At 54.7% G+C, this 16,499-nt stretch overlaps 6 non-coding genes across 6 annotated transcripts; all 6 read left to right on the forward strand.

The window, feature by feature from the left end:
* The first annotated feature begins 438 nt into the window (after window positions 1-438).
* Window positions 439-530, forward strand: LOC137749940 (small nucleolar RNA SNORD116). The gene has a single exon (XR_011070326.1). It is a non-coding gene; the product is annotated as a small nucleolar RNA SNORD116 (small nucleolar RNA).
* Window positions 531-2,935: 2,405 nt separating this feature from the next.
* On the forward strand, window positions 2,936-3,027 carry LOC137753334 (small nucleolar RNA SNORD116). Its single transcript, XR_011071452.1, has one exon. It is a non-coding gene; the product is annotated as a small nucleolar RNA SNORD116 (small nucleolar RNA).
* A 2,925-nt stretch (window positions 3,028-5,952) lies between these two features.
* LOC137751303 (small nucleolar RNA SNORD116) lies at window positions 5,953-6,044 on the forward strand. Its single transcript, XR_011070757.1, has one exon. It is a non-coding gene; the product is annotated as a small nucleolar RNA SNORD116 (small nucleolar RNA).
* Window positions 6,045-8,450: 2,406 nt separating this feature from the next.
* LOC137751094 (small nucleolar RNA SNORD116) lies at window positions 8,451-8,542 on the forward strand. Its single transcript, XR_011070689.1, has one exon. It is a non-coding gene; the product is annotated as a small nucleolar RNA SNORD116 (small nucleolar RNA).
* A 2,925-nt stretch (window positions 8,543-11,467) lies between these two features.
* Window positions 11,468-11,559, forward strand: LOC137751315 (small nucleolar RNA SNORD116). The gene has a single exon (XR_011070759.1). It is a non-coding gene; the product is annotated as a small nucleolar RNA SNORD116 (small nucleolar RNA).
* A 2,407-nt stretch (window positions 11,560-13,966) lies between these two features.
* LOC137753239 (small nucleolar RNA SNORD116) lies at window positions 13,967-14,058 on the forward strand. Its single transcript, XR_011071421.1, has one exon. It is a non-coding gene; the product is annotated as a small nucleolar RNA SNORD116 (small nucleolar RNA).
* The last annotated feature ends 2,441 nt before the right edge of the window (window positions 14,059-16,499 follow it).

Below are 16,499 nucleotides of genomic sequence, written 5' to 3' on the forward strand. Positions count from 1 at the left end.
CCAATGAATGCGTCTCAGGTTTCTCCGCGGTCATGTCACTGACGGGCCCCGGGGGTGAAAATACAAGGTGGCAGGGCAAGTTACCCAGTTGCTGCAAGGGTTTGCCCTGCCAGTTTGGGCATTGGAATATCTCCAATGCCAATAGCTTTCTGTACGACCCAAGGGCAAAGTCTCTGGCTTGACAAGGTTCCTGGTAGAAACCTTGTGGGGGTAAACGGAACTTCTTTGAAGAAACCTAGATGTTTGGCCACAGGGACTTGTGCGGCGAAACTACACCGTCACATTCCGGGCGCTTCCTGGGGCACCCGAGCTCCGATGCCCTGAGACTTGGGTGCACTTTCTGCCCCGTGGCTTGAGTCTGGCCACTCCCTACTGCTGAGAGGATTGAGCTTGCTGACAGTCCGCGACTTTGCACGTCCAGCCTTTGAGCAGCTGCGTGGATCGGTGATGACTCCCATAAATGCATTCTTTCGAAATCTAAACAAAATGAATGAGCAATACCTACCATCTTCTCATCCTAACTGAGGTCCAGCACGTGGCTCCCAAAGGAAAATTAGGGAGAGGTCCATGTCGCATTTGCTACCGTGGGCTGTTGCAGCAACATTGTTCAAGTTGAGGGTGGCGGGCTTCTCGTGCAGAAAGAGCCATGTGGAGAGGAGCCTGGGATGTCCATCTACGTGGGAAGGCTAAGGACAACTTGACGTCTCTGGGCACCTGAGTCTAGCCAAAACTGCTATCCCCTGCCGCGGTCAGCATGCGGGTATGAAAGGAAGCGTGAGCCACTGGTACTCCTCTGGCTTGCCCTCGAGACCTACAGGCCACCCTCGAGCTCAGGTCGTTGCCTTGTTCCCGCAAGGAAACAGAAGTCTCTGCACTCAGGATCAGAGAAGGAGTCCTGGCCAGGCCAGGCTTCTATGTCATGTTCAGCTTGGGAGGTGGGATGTAGTTTACGTTTGCCCTGATGGTCAGGGGAAATCAAATGGGCCACCGTCCCACGGATTTGGGCGACGCTGTTGGCTCCTCCATGGGTTGTGTCCTGCTTGTGTGTTGTGTGTGGAGAGGTTGGAAAATGCCTTAGGCAAATCCAGGGGATATCAAGCTACTTAGGTGAGGGGTGGATTCGTTTGGGTCCTGGTGGAGAGAGGAAGGCAAGGCGAGCGGGAAATACACGTGAGAGTGTTGGCTAAGCCCACAGGCTTACTGTTGGGTGGATAGATGGTCGGTGGACATAGGGTACCCGTAACTCTTTTGGGATATCTGCAGGAGCATTTGGAGTCCCATGTAGGGAAGGAATACAGATGCACGTTCATGGACCATCCCAACCTTTTCCTCTATTTCTCAATGTGCTTCACGGCGGGTCCTTGTTCCAGTGAATGGTGCCTTCACGGCACAGTATGGTGTCTTCTCACTGGGCCCGATTTGGAGCCGTTGGGATGTTTTGTCCCTGTGTGGCCTTCTTGCCCCTATGTTGAGGATGTTAAGGTGTTCCATAGGACAGCCCAGCGTCATTGCTATACCCAGTTGGCATAGCATTCCCTGAGGTTTGGAGCTCTCCCCGGAGGTCTTTGGGCCCAACCATGCAGAAAGAAGCGAGTTGGCTGCCAAGGAAATGCTACAGGTTTAAGGGCTGGAGTGAAAGTGTGCTGCAGGGGTCATTTTGTCCTGCCCCCTTCTGGTGCTGTGAGCCTGTGATCTCCAGCATGCATGGCTTCAAGCCACAGAAGTCATGCCGATTCAAGAGTCCAGGATGTTGGAGGCGTACCCTCATTGCACGGCTGTGGGTGACACGTTGGTTCTGGAGGACCTGGGTCTCATGGTTTCTCCAAGGTCTTGTCCTTGAAGGGAGGAAAGACAATGTGCAAGGTGCTACGATAAGATACCCAGTTGCTGCAAGGTTTGCCCCGCCACTTTGGGCATTGGAATGGCTCCCTTGCCCTTAGATTTGGTTGCGGTCCTAGGAAGTTCCTCTGGCTTGGCAGGAGACCAGGAAGTATGCCTGCTGGTGAGTCTCCCTTGATCAGTCCAGGGGTTCCTCAGGTGCCCTTTGTCACGGGTCCCTACGAGCTGCTTTTGATGGAGGGCGTCATATTCGGCCAAGGGCACTTGCCTTGTGGAAGATCTCTCCCCTTGAGGGTGTGTCGACTGTGTGGAATCATAAGTGCCAAGGGCGTGTTTGTTGCCAAAGAGGGCACTTGCTCTTAGGCTGAGGGGGCCCAGTTGTCCTGAGGGCGTCAAAGGGGATCAGGAAGACATCGTTTTGCTGTGATGCAGGGCAGATTGCTCAGGAGAGGAATTTCAGGGCCCGAGACCAGGGTGTTGTTGGTCGGTGACGCTCTTTGTTCTGATGGCCGCACGCTCTGAAGGCGCCTGTGCCACTATGCTTTCACGTTTGGGTGCGTACACACAGGCAAGATGGACAGCAAATGAAATGTTGAGGAGAGATAGAACACACATCACTGGGTGGTATCGACCTTTCCCTCGCTGCGCCCGTGCACCCTCCTCAAGCCTGCGTGTGTTCTCTCACCCGAGACAGGTGGAATGCCAGGGAAAGAATGCCAGCAGCAGCCTGGGGCCATCCGTATAATCCCTGATACCCGTTGAAAGGAGGACGGTGTGGCAAGGCGAGGCCAGGCGGAGGAGTCTCGGAGGGTTCCTGGTGTGCATTCCAAGAGGATCCTGCTTTAACCTTTGTTGCGGTAAGTGACACTTCTTTGCAAACCTAAAGGTTTGGCGACGGGAACGTGTACACCGGGGCTACACCCTCACCTTCTGGTCTTTTCTCGCGGAACACGAGCTTTGATGCCCTGAGAACTGGCTGCATTTCCTGACCCATGGCTCGGCTCTGGCCACTTCTGTACGCTGATATGATTCAGCTTGCTGGCCGTCCCATGGTGGAATCTGCAACTTTGCCTGTCCAACGTTTGAGCATGTGCTTGGATCGATGATGACTCCCACAAATGCATTCCTTGGAAATCTGAACAAAATGAGTGAGTAATCCCTACCGTGTCCTCGTTGGAACTGAGGTCCAGCACGTGGCTCCCAAAAGGAAAGTAGGGAGAGGTTCACATTGCATTTGAGGCCGTGGGTGTCCACAGCCACGTTGTTCAAGTTGAGGGTTGTGGTCATCTCATGGGGAGAAGAGCCATTGGGAAAGGAGCCTGGGATGCCAATCCAGGCGGGAAGGCGTGGGACAGCGTGCCGTCTCTGGGTTCCTTGGTCTAGCCAGGACTGCTGTCCCCTGCCACGGTTCAGCATGCAGGTAGGAGAGGAAGCGTGCGCCATTGCTGGTTCTGCCACCTGCGCTTGAGTTCTACAGGCTGCCCCCACCTGCTGGTCATTGCCTTGTGGCCTCAAAGAAACAGAAGTCTGTAGGCTCAGGGTCAGAACAGGATTCCAGGCCTAGGGCAGGCTTCTTTGTCATGTTCTGCTTGGGAGACCATATTCAATTTAGGTTTCTCCTGATGAGGGGAGAAATCAAATGGGCCACTGTTCCTGGGAGTTTAGGCAATCTGATGGCTCCTCCTCGGGTTGTGTCCTGCTTGTGTGTGCTGTGTGAAGGGGCTGGAAAATGCCTTAGTCAAGCTTGGTCACGGCAAGCTTCCTTGGTGAGGGGTGGCTCTGGCATCTTGCCGTGACACGTTGGGATCCCGGTGGAGAGAGAGTAAGGCAAGGCGAGTGAAAGAGAGACGTGAGATGGCTGGCTAAGCCCACAGGTTTACTGGTGGGTGGATAGATCGACGGTGGCCATGGGGTTCCCGGAACACATTTGGGATTCCCTCAGGAGCATCTGGAGGCACGTGTAGGGAGAGAATACGGGAGCACATTTGTGGACTGTCCCGCCTCTTTCCTCTCCTTGGTCGATTTGCTTCATGGCGGGTCCTTGTCCAGCGAAAGGTTGCCTTCATGGCACAGTATGCTGTCTTCTCATGGGGGCCGATTTGGAGGCCTTGGGGTGTTTTGTCCCTGTCTGGCCACGTTCCCCCTGTGTTGAAGACGTGAAGGTGTTCCTGAGGACAGCGAAGCATCATTTCTATACCCGGCCCACATAGCGTTCCCTGAGGATTGGAGCTCTACCAGGAGGACATTGGGCGCAACCATGCAGAAACAAGGGAGTCGGCGGCCAAGTAAAGGCTACAGTTTTAAGGGCAAGAGAGGATGTGTGGCCTGGGTGTCATTTTTCCTGCCACCCGCTGGTGCGTCGAAACTGTGGTATCCGGCGAGCCTGGCCACAGGCCAGACAAGTCATACCGGTTCAAGTGTCTAGGCTGTTGTCTGGGTTCTCTTGTTGCATGGCTGTGGGTAACAAGTTGCTTGCAGAGTACCTGGGCGTCACGGTTTCCCCAATGTCACGTCACTGATGGGCCCAGAGTGTGAAAGTACCAGACACCACTGCAAGTTACACCATTGCTGCAAGGGTTTCCCCGCCGCGTTGAGCATCGGAATGGTTCCCATGCCATTAGCTTTGTGTGTGGGCCAAGGGTAAGTTGCCACTCTTGGCAGCAGGCCAGGAATTATGGCTACAGGTGAATCTCCATTGTTCAGTCCAGGAGTTCCTCTGGTGCGTTTTGTCACCGGTCCCTACAACCTGTTTTGTTGGAGGTCGTCCCATTTGGCCAAGGGCCGTTCCCTTGTGGAAGATCTCAGGGACCACATTTCCCCTTGAGGTTGAGTCCACTGTGTGGAAGCGTATGCGCCAGGAGTGGTTTGGTTCCCCAGAGGGCAGTGGCTCTTACGCTGAGGAATCGCATTTCCCCTGAGGGTGTCTCAGCGGTTCAGGGTGACATCCCTATGCTGTGTCGGTTGGGAGGCGGCTCAGGCGGGGAAGTTCAAGGCCCATACCAGGGGTTTGATGGACGGCCGTGCTCTTTGTGTTGATGCCCGTGCACTCTGAAGTCATCCGTGCCACGAAGCATTCACGTTTGGCTGTGGACACACAGACATGATGGGCTGCAAATGAAATGTTGAGGGGAGATAGAGCGCACATCGCTGGGCGGTATCACCCTTTGCCTCTGTGCCCCCGTTCACTTTTCTCAAACATCCCTGTGTTCTGTCACACTGAGGCAGGTGGTGGAGTGCCCGGGAACAAACACCTGCAGCAGCATGGGGCCCTCTGTATAGTCCATGGTACCTGGAGAAGTGAGGACAGTGCGGCAAGTTGAGGCAAGTCGAGGCAAAAGAGTCTCAGAGTGATTTTGGCGGGAAGTACTTGAGGATCCTCGTAGGAACCTTGTGGTGGTGAGTGGAAATTCTTTGCAGAAACCTAGATGTTTGGCCACGGCGACTTGTGCCCGGAGACTACACCCTCACCTTCTTGGCTCTTCCAGTGGCACCCCATATCCGATGCCATGATCCTTAGCTCCATTGGCAGCCCCGTGGGTCGGCTCTGGCCGCTCCTGACTGCTGACATGATTGAGATCGTTGGCTGCCCTGCGGTGGAGCCTGCAACTTTGAACGTGCAGCCTTTGAGCAGGTGGATTGCTGATGTCTCCCATAAATGCACTGCTTGGAACTCTGAACCAATGAATGGGTCTCAGGTTTCTCCGCGGTCATGTCACTGACGGGCCCGGGGGTGAAAATACAAGGTGGCAGGGCAAGTTACCCAGTTGCTGCAAGGGTTTGCCCTGCCAGTTTGGGCATTGGAATATCTCCAATGCCAATAGCTTTCTGTACGACCCAAGGGCAAAGTCTCTGGCTTGACAAGGTTCCTGGTAGAAACCTTGTGGGGGTAAACGGAACTTCTTTGAAGAAACCTAGATGTTTGGCCACGGGGACTTGTGCGGCGAGACTACACAGTCACATTCCGGGCGCTTCCTGGGGCACCCGAGCTCCGATGCCCTGAGACTTGGGTGCACTGTCTGCCCCGTGGCTCGAGTCTGGCCGCTCCCTACTGCTGAGAGGATTGAGCTTGCTGACAGTCCGTGACTTCCACGTCCAGCCTTTGAGCAGCTGCGTGAATCGGTAATGACTCCCATAAATGCATTCCTTCGAAATCTAAACAAAATGAATGAGCAATACCTACCATCTTCTCATCCTAACTGAGGTCCAGCACGTGGCTCCCAAAGTAAAATTAGGGAGAAGTCCATGTCGCTTTTGCTACTGTGGGCTCGCACAGGAACATTGTTCAAGTTGAGGGTGGCGGGCTTCTCGTGCAGAAAGAGCCATGTGGAGAGGAGCCTGGGATGTCCCTCTACGTGGGGGGGCTAAGGACAACTTGACGTCTCTGGGCACCTGAGTCTAGCCAAAACTGCTATCCCCTGCAGCGGTCAGCATGCGGGTATGAAAGGAAGCGTGAGCCACTGGTACTCCTCTGGCTTGCCCTCGAGATCTACAGGCCACCCTCGAGCTCAGGTCGTTGCCTTGTTCCCGCAAGGAAACAGAAGTCTCTGCACTCAGGGTCAGAGAAGGAGTCCTGGCCAGGCCAGGCTTCTAGGTCATGTTCAGCTTGGGAGGTGGGATGTAGTTTACGTTTGCCCTGATGGTCAGGGGAAATCAAATGGGCCACCGTCCCACGGATTTGGGCGATGCCGTTGGCTCCTCCTTGGGTTGTGTCCTGCTTGTGTGTTGTGTGTGGAGAGGTTGGAAAATGCCTTAGGCAAATCCAGGGGATATCAAGCTACTTAGGTGAGGGGTGGATTCGTTTGGATCCTGGTGGAGAGAGGAAGGCAAGGCGAGCGGGAAATACACGTGAGAGTGTTGGCTAAGTGCACAGGCTTACTGTTGGGTGGATTGATGGTCGGTGGACATAGGGTTCCCGGAACTCTTTTGGGATAACTTCAGGAGCAATTGGAATCCCGTGTAGGGAAGGAATACAGGTGCACATTCATGGACCATCCCAACCTTTTCCTCTCCTTTCTCAATGTGCTTCACGGCGGGTCCTTGTTCCAGTGAATGGTTCTTTCACGGCACAGTATGGTGTCTTCTCACTGGGCCCGATTTGGAGCCGTTGGGATGTTTTGTCCCTGTGTGGCCTCCTTGCCCTATGTTGAGGATGTTAAGGTGTTCCTTAGGACAGCCCAGCGTCATTGCTATACTCAGTCGGCATAGCATTCCCTGAGGTTTGAAGCTCTTCCCGGAGGGCTTTGGGCCCAACCATGCAGAAAGAAGCGAGTTGGCTGCCAAGGAAATGCTACAGGTTTAAGGGCTGGAGTGAATGTGTGCTGCAGGCGTCATTTTGTCCTGCCGCCTTCTGGTGCTGCGAGCCTGTGATCTCCAGCATGCATGGCTTCAAGCCAGAGAAGTCATGCCGGTTCAAGTGTCCAGGATGTTGGAGGCGTCCCCTCATTGCACGGCTGTGGGTGACACGTTGTTTCTGGAGGACCTGGGTCTCATGGTTTCTCCAAGGTCTTGTCCTTGAAGGGAAGAAAGACAATGTGCAAGGTGCTACGATAAGATACCCAGTTGCTGCAAGGGTTTGCCCCGCCACTTTGGGCATTGGAATGGCTCCCTTGCCCTTAGATTTGGTTGCGGTCCTAGGAAGTTCCTCTGGCTTGGCAGGAGACCAGGAAGTATGCCTGCTGGTGAGTCTCCCTGATCAGTCCAGGGGTTCCTCAGGTGCCCTTTGTCAGGGGTCCCTACGAGCCGCTTTTGATGGAGGTCGTCATATTCGGCCAAGGGCCCTTCCCTTGTGGAAGATCTCTCCCCTTGAGGGTGTGTCCACTGTGTGGAAACATAAGTGCCAAGGGCGTGTTTGTTGCCAAAGAGGGCACTTGCTCTTAGGCTGAGGGGGCCCAGTTGTCCTGAGGGTGTCTCAGGGGATCAGGAAGACATCGTTTTGCTGTGATGCAGGGCAGATTGCTCAGGAGAGGAATTTCAGGGCCCGAGACCAGGGTGTTGTTGGTCGGCGGCGCTCTTTGTCTTGATGGCCGCACGCTCTGAAGGCGCCTGTGCCACGATGCTATCACGTTTGGGTGCGTACACACAGGCAAGATGGACAGAAAATGAAATGTTGAGGAGAGATAGACCACACATCACTGGGTGGTATCGACCTTTACCTCGCTGCACCCGTGCACCTTCCTCAAGCCTGCGTGTGTTCTCTCCCCCGAGCCAGGTGGAATGCCAGGGAAAGAATGCCAGCAGCAGCCTGGGGCCATCCGTATAATCCCTGATACCCGTTGAAAGGAGGACGGCTTGGGAAGGCGCGGCCAGGCGAAGGAGTCTCGGAGGGGTCCTGGCGTGCATTCCATGAGGATCCTGCTTTAACCCTTGTTGCGGTAAGCGACACTTCTTTGCTAAACCTAAAGGTTTGGCGACGGGAACGTGTGCACCGGGGCTACACCCTCACCTTCTGGTCTTTTCTCGGGGAACACGAGCTTTGAGGCCCTGAGAACTGGCTGCATTTCCTGACCCATGGCTCGGCTATGGCCACTTCTGTACGCTGATATGATTCAGCTCACTGGCCGTCCCATGGTGGAATCTGCAACTTTGCATGTCCAACGTTTGAGCATGTGCTTGGATCGATGATGACTCCCACAAATGCATTCCTTGGAAATCTGAACAAAATGAGTGAGAAATCCCTACCGTCTCCTCATTGGAACTGAGGTCCTGCATGTGGCTCCCAAAAGGAAAGTAGGGAGAGGTTCACATTGCATTTGCGGCCGTGGGTGTCCACAGCCACGATGTTGAAGTTGAGGGTTGTGGTCATCTCATGGGGAGAAGAGCCATTGGGAAAGGAGCCTGGGATGCCAATCCAGGTGGGAAGGCTTGTGACAGCGTGCCGTCTCTGGGTTCCTTGGTCTAGCCAGGACTGCTGTCCCCTGCCACGGTTCAGCATGCAGGTAGGAGAGGAAGCGTGCGCCATTGCTGGTTCTGCCACCTGCGCTTGAGTTCTACAGGCTGCCCCCACCTGCTGGTCATTGCCTTGTGGCCTCAAAGAAACAGAAGTCTGTAGGCTCAGGGTCAGAACAGGATTCCAGGCCTAGGGCAGGCTTCTTTGTCATGTTCTGCTTGGGAGACCATATTCAATTTAGGTTTCTCCTGATGAGGGGAGAAATCAAATGGGCCACTGTTCCTGGGAGTTTAGGCAATCTGATGGCTCCTCCTCGGGTTGTGTCCTGCTTGTGTGTGCTGTGTGAAGGGGCTGGAAAATGCCTTAGTCAAGCTTGGTCACGGCAAGCTTCCTTGGTGAGGGGTGGCTCTGGCATCTTGCCATGACACGTTGGGATCCCGGTGGAGAGAGAGTAAGGCAAGGCGAGTGAAAGAGAGACGTGAGATGGCTGGCTAAGCCCACAGGTTTACTGGTGGGTGGATAGATCGACGGTGGCCATGGGGTTCCCGGAACACATTTGGGATTCCCTCAGGAGCATCTGGAGGCACGTGTAGGGAGAGAATACGGGAGCACATTTGTGGACTGTCCTGCCTCTTTCCTCTCCTTGGTTGATTTGCTTCATGGCGGGTCCTTGTCCAGCGAAAGGTTGCCTTCATGGCACAGTATGCTGTCTTCTCATGGGGGCCGATTTGGAGGCCTTGGGGTGTTTTGTCCCTGTCTGGCCACGTTCCCCCTGTGTTGAAGACGTGAAGGTGTTCCTGAGGACAGCGAAGCATCATTTCTATACCCGGCCCACATAGCATTCCCTGAGGATTGGAGCTCTACCAGGAGGACATTGGGCGCAACCATGCAGAAACAAGGGAGTCGGCGGCCAAGTAAAGGCTACAGTTTTAAGGGCAAGAGAGGATGTGTGGCCTGGGTGTCATTTTTCCTGCCACCCGCTGGTGCGTCGAAACTGTGGTATCCGGCGAGCCTGGCCACAGGCCAGACAAGTCATACCGGTTCAAGTGTCTAGGCTGTTGTCTGGGTTCTCTTGTTGCATGGCTGTGGGTAACAAGTTGCTTGCAGAGTACCTGGGCGTCACGGTTTCCCCAATGTCACGTCACTGATGGGCCCAGAGTGTGAAAGTACCAGACACCACTGCAAGTTACACCATTGCTGCAAGGGTTTCCCCGCCGCGTTGAGCATCGGAATGGTTCCCATGCCATTAGCTTTGTGTGTGGGCCAAGGGTAAGTTGCCACTCTTGGCAGCAGGCCAGGAATTATGGCTACAGGTGAATCTCCATTGTTCAGTCCAGGAGTTCCTCTGGTGCGTTTTGTCACCGGTCCCTACAACCTGTTTTGTTGGAGGTCGTCCCATTTGGCCAAGGGCCGTTCCCTTGTGGAAGATCTCAGGGACCACATTTCCCCTTGAGGTTGAGTCCACTGTGTGGAAGCGTATGCGCCAGGAGTGGTTTGGTTCCCCAGAGGGCAGTGGCTCTTACGCTGAGGAATCGCATTTCCCCTGAGGGTGTCTCAGCGGTTCAGGGTGACATCCCTATGCTGTGTCGGTTGGGAGGCGGCTCATGCGGGGAAGTTCAAGGCCCATACCAGGGGTTTGATGGACGGCCGTGCTCTTTGTGTTGATGCCCGTGCACTCTGAAGTCATCCGTGCCACGAAGCATTCACGTTTGGCTGTGGACACACAGACATGATGGGCTGCAAATGAAATGTTGAGGGGAGATAGAGCGCACATCGCTGGGCGGTATCACCCTTTGCCTCTGTGCCCCCGTTCACTTTTCTCAAACATCCCTGTGTTCTGTCACACTGAGGCAGGTGGTGGAGTGCCCGGGAACAAACACCTGCAGCAGCATGGGGCCCTCTGTATAGTCCATGGTACCTGGAGAAGTGAGGACAGTGCGGCAAGTTGAGGCACGTCGAGGCAAAAGAGTCTCAGAGTGATTTTGGCGGGAAGTACTTGAGGATCCTCGTAGGAACCTTGTGGTGGTGAGTGGAAATTCTTTGCAGAAACCTAGATGTTTGGCCACGGCGACTTGTGCCCGGAGACTACACCCTCACCTTCTTGGCTCTTCCAGTGGCACCCCATATCCGATGCCATGATCCTTAGCTCCATTTGCAGCCCCGTGGGTCGGCTCTGGCCGCTCCTGACTGCTGACATGATTGAGATCGTTGGCTGCCCTGCGGTGGAGCCTGCAACTTTGAACGTGCAGCCTTTGAGCAGGTGGATTGCTGATGTCTCCCATAAATGCACTGCTTGGAACTCTGAACCAATGAATGGGTCTCAGGTTTCTCCGCGGTCATGTCACTGACGGGCCCGGGGGTGAAAATACAAGGTGGCAGGGCAAGTTACCCAGTTGCTGCAAGGGTTTGCCCTGCCAGTTTGGGCATTGGAATATCTCCAATGCCAATAGCTTTCTGTACGACCCAAGGGCAAAGTCTCTGGCTTGACAAGGTTCCTGGTAGAAACCTTGTGGGGGTAAACGGAACTTCTTTGAAGAAACCTAGATGTTTGGCCACGGGGACTTGTGCGGCGAGACTACACAGTCACATTCCGGGCGCTTCCTGGGGCACCCGAGCTCCGATGCCCTGAGACTTGGGTGCACTGTCTGCCCCGTGGCTCGAGTCTGGCCGCTCCCTACTGCTGAGAGGATTGAGCTTGCTGACAGTCCGTGACTTCCACGTCCAGCCTTTGAGCAGCTGCGTGAATCGGTAATGACTCCCATAAATGCATTCCTTCGAAATCTAAACAAAATGAATGAGCAATACCTACCATCTTCTCATCCTAACTGAGGTCCAGCACGTGGCTCCCAAAGTAAAATTAGGGAGAAGTCCATGTCGCTTTTGCTACTGTGGGCTCGCACAGGAACATTGTTCAAGTTGAGGGTGGCGGGCTTCTCGTGCAGAAAGAGCCATGTGGAGAGGAGCCTGGGATGTCCCTCTACGTGGGGGGGCTAAGGACAACTTGACGTCTCTGGGCACCTGAGTCTAGCCAAAACTGCTATCCCCTGCAGCGGTCAGCATGCGGGTATGAAAGGAAGCGTGAGCCACTGGTACTCCTCTGGCTTGCCCTCGAGATCTACAGGCCACCCTCGAGCTCAGGTCGTTGCCTTGTTCCCACAAGGAAACAGAAGTCTCTGCACTCAGGGTCAGAGAAGGAGTCCTGGCCAGGCCAGGCTTCTAGGTCATGTTCAGCTTGGGAGGTGGGATGTAGTTTACGTTTGCCCTGATGGTCAGGGGAAATCAAATGGGCCACCGTCCCACGGATTTGGGCGATGCCGTTGGCTCCTCCTTGGGTTGTGTCCTGCTTGTGTGTTGTGTGTGGAGAGGTTGGAAAATGCCTTAGGCAAATCCAGGGGATATCAAGCTACTTAGGTGAGGGGTGGATTCGTTTGGATCCTGGTGGAGAGAGGAAGGCAAGGCGAGCGGGAAATACACGTGAGAGTGTTGGCTAAGCGCACAGGCTTCCTGTTGGGTGGATTGATGGTCGGTGGACATAGGGTTCCCGGAACTCTTTTGGGATATCTTCAGGAGCAATTGGAATCCCGTGTAGGGAAGGAATACAGGTGCACATTCACGGACCATCCCAACCTTTTCCTCTCCTTTCTCAATGTGCTTCACGGCGGGTCCTTGTTCCAGTGAATGGTTCTTTCACGGCACAGTATGGTGTCTTCTCACTGGGCCCGATTTGGAGCCGTTGGGATGTTTTGTCCCTGTGTGGCCTCCTTGCCCTATGTTGAGGATGTTAAGGTGTTCCTTAGGACAGCCCAGCGTCATTGCTATACTCAGTCGGCATAGCATTCCCTGAGGTTTGAAGCTCTTCCCGGAGGGCTTTGGGCCCAACCATGCAGAAAGAAGCGAGTTGGCTGCCAAGGAAATGCTACAGGTTTAAGGGCTGGAGTGAATGTGTGCTGCAGGGGTCATTTTGTCCTGCCGCCTTCTGGTGCTGCGAGCCTGTGATCTCCAGCATGCATGGCTTCAAGCCAGAGAAGTCATGCTGGTTCAAGTGTCCAGGATGTTGGAGGCGTCCCCTCATTGCACGGCTGTGGGTGACACGTTGTTTCTGGAGGACCTGGGTCTCATGGTTTCTCCAAGGTCTTGTCCTTGAAGGGAAGAAAGACAATGTGCAAGGTGCTACGATAAGATACCCAGTTGCTGCAAGGGTTTGACCCGCCACTTTGGGCATTGGAATGGCTCCCTTGCCCTTAGATTTGGTTGCGGTCCTAGGAAGTTCCTCTGGCTTGGCAGGAGACCAGGAAGTATGCCTGCTGGTGAGTCTCCCTTGATCAGTCCAGGGGTTCCTCAGGTGCCCTTTGTCACGGGTCCCTACGAGCCGCTTTTGATGGAGGTCGTCATATTCGGCCAAGGGCCCTTCCCTTGTGGAAGATCTCTCCCCTTGAGGGTGTGTCCACTGTGTGGAAACATAAGTGCCAAGGGCGTGTTTGTTGCCAAAGAGGGCACTTGCTCTTAGGCTGAGGGGGCCCAGTTGTCCTGAGGGTGTCTCAGGGGATCAGGAAGACATCGTTTTGCTGTGATGCAGGGCAGATTGCTCAGGAGAGGAATTTCAGGGCCCGAGACCAGGGTGTTCTTGGTCGGCGGCGCTCTTTGTCTTGATGGCCGCACGCTCTGAAGGCGCCTGTGCCACGATGCTATCACGTTTGGGTGCGTACACACAGGCAAGATGGACAGAAAATGAAATGTTGAGGAGAGATAGACCACACATCACTGGGTGGTATCAACCTTTCCCTCGCTGCACCCGTGCACCTTCCTCAAGCCTGCGTGTGTTCTCTCCCCCGAGCCAGGTGGAATGCCAGGGAAAGAATGCCAGCAGCAGCCTGGGGCCATCCGTATAATCCCTGATACCCGTTGAAAGGAGGACGGCTTGGGAAGGCGCGGCCAGGCGAAGGAGTCTCGGAGGGGTCCTGGCGTGCATTCCATGAGGATCCTGCTTTAACCCTTGTTGCGGTAAGTGACACTTCTTTGCTAAACCTAAAGGTTTGGCGACGGGAACGTGTGCACCGGGGCTACACCCTCACCTTCTGGTCTTTTCTCGGGGAACACGAGCTTTGAGGCCCTGAGAACTGGCTGCAATTCCTGACCCATGGCTCGGCTCTGGCCACTTCTGTACGCTGATATGATTCAGCTCACTGGCCGTCCCATGGTGGAATCTGCAACTTTGCATGTCCAACGTTTGAGCATGTGCTTGGATCGATGATGACTCCCACAAATGCATTCCTTGGAAATCTGAACAAAATGAGTGAGTAATCCCTACCGTCTCTTCGTTGGAACTGAGGTCCTGCATGTGGCTCCCAAAAGGAAAGTAGGGAGAGGTTCACATTGCATTTGCGGCCGTGGGTGTCCACAGCCACGATGTTGAAGTTGAGGGTTGTGGTCATCTCATGGGGAGAAGAGCCATTGGGAAAGGAGCCTGGGATGCCAATCCAGGCGGGAAGGCTTGTGACAGCGTGTCGTCTCTGGGTTCCTTGGTCTAGCCAGGACTGCTGTCCCCTGCCACGGTTCAGCATGCAGGTAGGAGAGGAAGCGTGCGCCATTGCTGGTTCTGCCACCTGCACTTGAGTTCAAAAGGCTGCCCCCACCTGCTGGTCATTGCCTTGTGGCCTCAAAGAAACAGAAGTCTGTAGGCTCAGGGTCAGAACAGGATTCCAGGCCTAGGGCAGGCTTCTTTGTCATGTTCTGCTTGGGAGACCATATTCAATTTAGGTTTCTCCTGATGAGGGGAGAAATCAAATGGGCCACTGTTCCTGGGAGTTTAGGCAATCTGATGGCTCCTCCTCGGGTTGTGTCCTGCTTGTGTGTGCTGTGTGAAGGGGCTGGAAAATGCCTTAGTCAAGCTTGGTCACGGCAAGCTTCCTTGGTGAGGGGTGGCTCTGGCATCTTGCCATGACACGTTGGGATCCCGGTGGAGAGAGAGTAAGGCAAGGCGAGTGAAAGAGAGACGTGAGATGGCTGGCTAAGCCCACAGGTTTACTGGTGGGTGGATAGATCGACGGTGGCCATGGGGTTCCCGGAACACATTTGGGATTCCCTCAGGAGCATCTGGAGGCACGTGTAGGGAGAGAATACGGGAGCACATTTGTGGACTGTCCCGCCTCTTTCCTCTCCTTGGTCGATTTGCTTCATGGCGGGTCCTTGTCCAGCAAAAGGTTGCCTTCATGGCACAGTATGGTGTCTTCTCATGGGGGCCGATTTGGAGGCCTTGGGGTGTTTTGTCCCTGTCTGGCCACGTTCCCCCTGTGTTGAAGACGTGAAGGTGTTCCTGAGGACAGCGAAGCATCATTTCTATACCCGGCCCACATAGCGTTCCCTGAGGATTGGAGCTCTACCAGGAGGACATTGGGCGCAACCATGCAGAAACAAGGGAGTCGGCTGCCAAGTAAAGGCTACAGTTTTAAGGGCAAGAGAGGATGTGTGGCCTGGGTGTCATTTTTCCTGCCACCCGCTGGTGCGTCGAGACTGTGGTATCCGGCGAGCCTGGCCACAGGCCAGACAAGTCATACCGGTTCAAGTGTCTAGGCTGTTGTCTGGGTTCTCTCGTTGCATGGCTGTGGGTAACAAGTTGCTTGCAGAGTACCTGGGCGTCACGGTTTCCCCAATGTCACGTCACTGATGGGCCCAGAGTGTGAAAGTACCAGACACCACTGCAAGTTACACCATTGCTGCAAGGGTTTCCCCGCCGCGTTGAGCATCGGAATGGTTCCCATGCCATTAGCTTTGTGTGTGGGCCAAGGGTAAGTTGCCACTCTTGGCAGCAGGCCAGGAATTATGGCTACAGGTGAATCTCCATTGTTCAGTCCAGGAGTTCCTCTGGTGCGTTTTGTCACCGGTCCCTACAACCTGTTTTGTTGGAGGTCGTCCCATTTGGCCAAGGGCCGTTCCCTTGTGGAAGATCTCAGGGACCACATTTCCCCTTGAGGTTGAGTCCACTGTGTGGAAGCGTATGCGCCAGGAGTGGTTTGGTTCCCCAGAGGGCAGTGGCTCTTACGCTGAGGAATCGCATTTCCCCTGAGGGTGTCTCAGCGGTTCAGGGTGACATCCCTATGCTGTGTCGGTTGGGAGGCGGCTCAGGCGGGGAAGTTCAAGGCCCATACCAGGGGTTTGATGGACGGCCGTGCTCTTTGTGTTGATGCCCGTGCACTCTGAAGTCATCCGTGCCACGAAGCATTCACGTTTGGCTGTGGACACACAGACATGATGGGCTGCAAATGAAATGTTGAGGGGAGATAGAGCGCACATCGCTGGGCGGTATCACCCTTTGCCTCTGTGCCCCCGTTCACTTTTCTCAAACATCCCTGTGTTCTGTCACACTGAGGCAGGTGGTGGAGTGCCCGGGAACAAACACCTGCAGCAGCATGGGGCCCTCTGTATAGTCCATGGTACCTGGAGAAGTGAGGACAGTGCGGCAAGTTGAGGCAAGTCGAGGCAAAAGAGTCTCAGAGTGATTTTGGCGGGAAGTACTTGAGGATCCTCGTAGGAACCTTGTGGTGGTGAGTGGAAATTCTTTGCAGAAACCTAGATGTTTGGCCACGGCGACTTGTGCCGGAGACTACACCCTCACCTTCTTGGCTCTTCCAGTGGCACCCCATATCCGATGCCATGATCCTTAGCTCCATTTGCAGCCCCGTGGGTCGGCTCTGGCCGCTCCTGACTGCTGACATGATTGAGATCGTTGGCTGCCCTGCGGTGGAGCCTGCAACTTTGAACGTGCAGCCTTTGAGCA

This window comes from Eschrichtius robustus, chromosome 1 (assembly GCF_028021215.1).
Source record: "Eschrichtius robustus isolate mEscRob2 chromosome 1, mEscRob2.pri, whole genome shotgun sequence".
NCBI classification, from domain to species: domain Eukaryota; kingdom Metazoa; phylum Chordata; class Mammalia; order Artiodactyla; family Eschrichtiidae; genus Eschrichtius; species Eschrichtius robustus.